Genomic DNA, 6,438 nt, shown 5'->3' with positions numbered 1-6,438 from the left:
TCCATCCATGCATCTAAAGCAGACCCAAGACCTTCTCATTACAATCTAAAGTATAAATTCCTTTCTCCTGATAGATACAAGGAAACATTATAATGATTATATTTCCTCGAATTTTTCAAAGAACGAGAACTCGTTTACACTTTTATCATGACAAATGGGGTCTGGCGAGTAGTTTTTGGAAGACAAGATGTAGGCATGCATAGATCAACTCCCAACTAAGTTCCATTAAGTTTCATTTAGTATAAAGTACACAGTACATCATATCACCTTGAATTTTGTTCATAATATTCTATTAATATATAATTAATATTTATTTCTAAAGTAGTTATATCATTTTTTCAAAATTAAATTTATTAAATAAAATTCTCATATTAACAAGTTTCAGATAAAATGAGTTATAATTTTTGATAATTTTTTATGATACATGGGATTATAACAAATTAGATTAAAAATCTCCATCGTGTGGATAAATATCTATGGTTAAGAATCTTTGTACATGGTTTCTTCAATTTTATTATTTCAATCATTAAATATGAGTTAAATATCCATGGTTAAGAGTATTACTACATGTTTTCTTAAAATGTATATATGTTTACATTAATATTTATTCTTATTATCATTAATAACAAGTATTATTTTTTTGAATAAAATGGTACTTCACTTAATTTTTATGACTTTTTTCATTTTAACCACTTTAAAATTTCTGAATTGAATTAAGCTTCTTTGATCCATGATAATAAGAAAAGTCTTTTAGTAGAAATCATAAGAGAAAGGCTTAAATAGAGATCAATGAAGAGACCATAATTTCAATTAACTACTATATTTAAACAATAATATATAAATTATGATATTGATTTATAAATATATTAAAAACAAATATTATTAAGTAACCCCTATATTAACTCTTACTTTTTGAAAAATAATATTTAAATTATGATATTAATTTATTAATTTATTAAAAACACATATTAATAATTGAAGGGGCTATATTAAATGGTTAGTTTTTGGAAAAATATTTAAATTAATTTATTAAAATCGAATATTATTAAAAATTTCTATTACTAGGACATAAAAAAAAATAACAAGAATAAAAAATCAAAGTCAAACTACCAAAGTGGAACTCAAATTACAAAAAGGAATCAAGACCCTAACCGAAACAATATCATTTAATAAATAAAAATAATTAATGGAAATAAAATAAACTATAATAAAAATTTATACATATAATTTCCCTCTTGAGTTAAATATAGTTCTCTTTATCTTGTCTTGAAAATGAACCACACTGTTGTTCGAAACCCCTCTACCAAATATTCTCTATGTGATTTTTTCATAAACTTTTCATAAATTAGCAAGTTATAGATCACACAAGCTTGAATTCAATAAAATAAAAACAATTAATATAAAATAAGTAAAATAAAAACAAAAATATGCATTAGTCAAAATATATATATATATATAAACACATAAGTGAATTGTTCGGAGAGAATAATTCATAAACCTTAAAATAAATCTCTCTTGCAAAGTTTCTACTTTACCTAATTAAAATTAAAAACAAATTTCAAGTTTTCTACCTTTAACATAATGTTAGCCCTTAGACCTAAATATCAAGACCAAATTTGGTGGATAGTGACTTTGTGTGCTCTTAGATTATGTGAAATTATTTCCACATATTTCTTAACGACTAGTAGTCAAGAAGTATGTGGAAATAAAGAATTTGGTGGATAGTGACTTTGTGTGCTCTTGGATTATGTGAAATTATTTCCACATATTTCTTAACGACTAGTAGTCAAGAAGTATGTGGAAATAAAGTTCACATAATGGAGCAACAATTATTATAGGGTAGCAAGGAAGAGAGTGCCATGATCCACCAAATACGTAATGGTTCTTCCACAAATATGAACACTTGATTTGGTCGGTTGAAAGTGATAACATTAAGTTAAAGGTAGAAAATCTGAAATTTGTTTTAATTTTAATTATCAAAAGTATAAACCTTTCAAAAGAGATTTATTTATTTTTATATTTATGAATTATTTTTATATTTATGAATGTTTGTCTCCAAACGATTCAGTTATGTGTTTATTATTAAATATTAGAAACATTTTTAGTTTTTTAAGAATATATTTTGTTTAGGTAATTTTCTTTTTCTATAGAATTGTTAAATGATATTTTATATCTGTAACAATGTCGGTTGAAAGATTGCTATGCTATAGGGTAGCATTAGATATAAAGGATCTAATGGAGAAAACTTACCTTCTTATTGATTTTCTTGGTAGAATTAGATAAAATGATTGAATGGAGAAGGAAGTAAATACCATGTTCCTATTCAGCTTAATACCTCCACACATACTAGCATTAGGAAAACTACAAAATTATAGACCACTTGAACAAAACAAAGATATTTGGGTTATTGGAAGGAGTATCAAGAGCTAGGAGACATATTTCTATCCTCATCTTTCAAACTTTTTTTGAGATTAAGTAAGAATATAAAACTAGATATTATGATAGAGGCACTTAACACAAAGTACTCATGTGGAATTGAAATGATTTTTGGACTAGTAGTATTCATTACCTTCATAAATATCTATATTTGGAATAACTAACCAAGGATCTAGTGAAGAAGAGAAACTTTTCAAATTTTTAAGATACAAAGAGTGATCAAGACTCTAAAATCAGTGAAATAAATAATGATTATCAACCAAATCAAAAGAAACAAATTTCTAAGAAATAATGATTATCAACCAAAAATGGAGAAAGGGGAGAGTAGGGATTATGAATATGAGAGCTCATGATGCTAATTTGAAAGTTAAGAAATAAAATATTGAAGTAGAGGTCACAGAGAGAAAAAACCTTTCTAAAGTGATGAAAGTAGAGTGAAATATTGAGCTGATATTTTGGCCAGGCACATCACAAAAATGAAGGAAGAGAAGTTGGAAATAACAACATTGTCAAATCAAGTAGCTATATTGGTAAACTAATCTATAGATTGTTGAAGCTGGAGAAGGTTCATCCTAATGTGATGAAAGGAAAGGGAATAAAATGTTGAAGTTTGTAGCTATGATAGGTATTCATAGTTATCATTTTTAGCCCTTGATATGTATGCCATGATCAATACTAATCATTTTCTTCATGTTGGCTTCAAAAATAACTTTTTGGAATTTTTAAAATCTAAAAATGTTGTCTAAAATAGTAAAGTGAGAGGCTACATAAGTTCTAAAAGACAACCATTTTGCTAGAAATATATATATATATATATCTTTCTCGCCAAGTGGTTGTCTTTTATAACTTAGAAGAGTAATTGAGCTCCTCCAATAGAGATTTTCAATCACATCATCAAGACTCAATATCTTCTAAGATGGAGATAAGAAAAAAGGATGAGCATATCTTTGTATTAAATGATGAATTGGATGATAGATTTGTCTCTATATTAAAGGTTGAATCCATGTGATTGACATTCTCTTGAAAAGACAAATGAATTGCAATAAAGCTACACTAACGAAATCTTATGGTGAAAAGAGAAGATGAAGTTTTGTTTCATAAAATGAGATCTCACCAAATTTATTGGGGAGATTATGCAAGCCCAATTTAAAGCCTCTTTGTGTCGAGTCTTGGTTCAAAAAGGTGCTTCCTTGTTACCCTGTTTACAATGCAATTATTTAAACATATGCCCTAATACATTTTATGCCTTAGCCTCTTACCTTTCTTCCAATGATGGTCCAACATTTGCTTTATTTAAATATCCCCCAATGTCAAGTTCCCTTCAACAATATTCCGCAACGGAAGGCCCTTCATGCAACCTTCCTATATAATGAGGATCTCTCCTTTTCCCATTAGTCGATAATCCTTTGTCCTTTAAGTTTAAAGCTGGATGCTCACCCACAATAGCCACCCTTTATAGAAGTGCTGGCTGTTGAGATTTTCGGTTTTATTAAATTGGGCAGAAATCTCATGTATGTGACAACAATAGGATTAGTTGCTATATTAGCTCCAATATTTTTTGAGGAGTTAATGCATCCTATATTTGTTGTGAGGGAATTTATCATTCATTTTTATGCTCCAGCTATATAGAAATGTAATCCGTAAAGGATTGTAAGAGTGTGTAGAGAAAATAGAGGAAATAGGGGAGAGCTGAGAGCATGTGTGAATTATTAGATTTGTTGTAATCTCCTTTGAATAATAAGATTGCCGATTCCTCTATTCTGGTGGACGTAGCCCAGATTGGTTGGGTGAACCACGTTAAATCTCTGTGTTATGGTTTTATGAGTTTTCTGTTTGTGCTGTGTATGTTTCTATTATTTAAGCTGCGCTTTGTTTAGTCTAACAAGTGGTATCAGAGCGATGCAGCGGAGTGTGGAGGGCCCATAATCTACAAGTCACTGGTTGTGGAGTTGGTGCGCATGAGAGATCGACTGAAGGTGGAGTTTCAGCGATTGGCGCGGTTTTAGCAGAGACAGTCGCGCAAATTTTAGCAGTGAATAGGTTGGCGCGTTTTATTTTTGAACATACGCACCAATTGGCGCGGATCCGAATCTGATACTTGCGCCAGAGATCCAACGTTCAGATTGGCACGGAATCGACGGGATTAAGTGCACCAATTTTGCGGAACTTATACGAATTTTGCTCTGGCGCGGTTGATCGGCTGACAGTGGAGCGCCAAGCAGTGGATGTGTTTTAGGCGCAGTTTTTTCGCTGTCCAGGAGCGCCCGACAGATTTCCCTCTGGTAAACTTGCAAATTTTGGTTTTTTCTTTTAAAATTGTGATTACACGCTACCACAGGGGCGTTTTTTTTAATTCGGAATTGGAGATTGTTTGTTTGATACAACATGGCAAAAACTCAAAGTGCTTGTTTTGAGATCGAGAATTTTAATGGCAAAAATGACTTCGAGATCTGGAAAGTGAAGATGCACGATCTGCTTGTGCAACAAGGCGTGGTGAAGGCACTGTTGGGAAGAGCAAAACAGCCTTACCCCATGACAGATGATGAATGGAATGAAATGGATGGAAGAGCTCTGAGCGGTATTCGACTGTGTCTGGTAGATGATGTTTTGTTTAACATCGTGTCAGAGAAAACTGCTGCTGGTTTGTGGACAAAGCTGGAGAAGCTGTACATGGCAAAATCCTTGACCAATAGGATTCTTTTGAAGCGACAATTGTATAGTCTGCGTGTGAAGGAAGGTATAGCTATTACTGATCATTTAAATGTCTTTAATACTCTCCTAGTGCAATTAGAAAGTATAGAAGTAACATTTGAATCAGAAGATAAAGCTATAACTTTATTGTGCTCGTTGCCTGAGTCATGGGATCATTTTGTTACTTCTATAAGTCTTAGTTCATTAGAAACCATTGAATTTGATGATGTTGTTGGAGCTTTTTTGTCCAAAGAGACAAGGAAGAGGTCAAATGCCGACACCTCTACATCAGAGGCAATGATGGCTAGAGGTCGTTCTAGAGAAAGGCGCTCTGGTAAGCACAGCAACTCACGATCAAAATCGAAAGGGAAGAAGAGTAAGGTAAAGTGTTGGTTTTGTGGCAAATCGGGACATTTGAAAAAGGATTGTTGGAAGAGACAACAAGCATCCAAAGACAACTCTTTGACAGCGAAGCAAGAAGCAAACACGACAGATACAGGTTTAGCATCTAGTTCAGGTATGAGTGATGAAGTGTTATCAGTTAATTTGTCAAATCATGATCAACATTGGCTGTTAGATTCTGGTGCATCAAACCACATGTGTATTCATAGAGAATGGTTTAAGACGTATAGATCAACTAATGATGGAGTCATGTACATGGGTAATGATGTCACATGTAATATTGTGGGAATAGGGAGTATACAGCTGCAAATGTTTGATGGGACAACAAAAATTTTAACTGATGTAAGACATGTACCAGATTTAAGGAAAAATCTAATTTCACTAGAAGCACTTGACACAAATGGATATAAATCTGTAATTCAAGGTGGAGTAATGAAAATTCACAAAGGTATTTTACTAGTAATGAAAGCTAAGAAGGTAAGAAATCTATTTCATTTAGAAGGAAGAACAGGGTCAGATCATGTGTCTATGGTGTCTGAACATGACAGTAGTTCCATTCGCTTATGGCATCAAAGGTTGGGCCATATGAGCGAAAGAGGGTTAAAAGTTTTGGCTGATCGCAAGTTACTTCCTAATCTAAAGTTTGGAAAGTTAGATTTCTGTAAACATTGTCTGTTTGGAAAACAAAGTTAGCAAAAGTTTAAAAATGGCAAACATACTAGTAAAGGAATACTTGATTATATCCATTCAGATGTTTGGGGTCTAGCCCCTACAACTTCATATGGTGGCTCGTCATATTTTGTATCGTTTATTGATGATTTCTCTCGGAAAGTGTGGGTCTACATGTTGAAAAGAAAGTCTGATGTGTTTACAGTTTTCAAACAGTTTAGAGCATTGGTAGAAAACATC

Source organism: Pinus tabuliformis, chromosome 2_1 (genome assembly GCF_031772625.1).
Source record: "Pinus tabuliformis cultivar Carrire ecotype Pingquan chromosome 2_1, CPIR1, whole genome shotgun sequence".
Lineage (NCBI taxonomy): Eukaryota > Viridiplantae > Streptophyta > Pinopsida > Pinales > Pinaceae > Pinus > Pinus tabuliformis.
The sequence above is the reverse complement of the archived record's forward strand: the minus strand, read 5'-3'. Positions refer to the sequence as shown.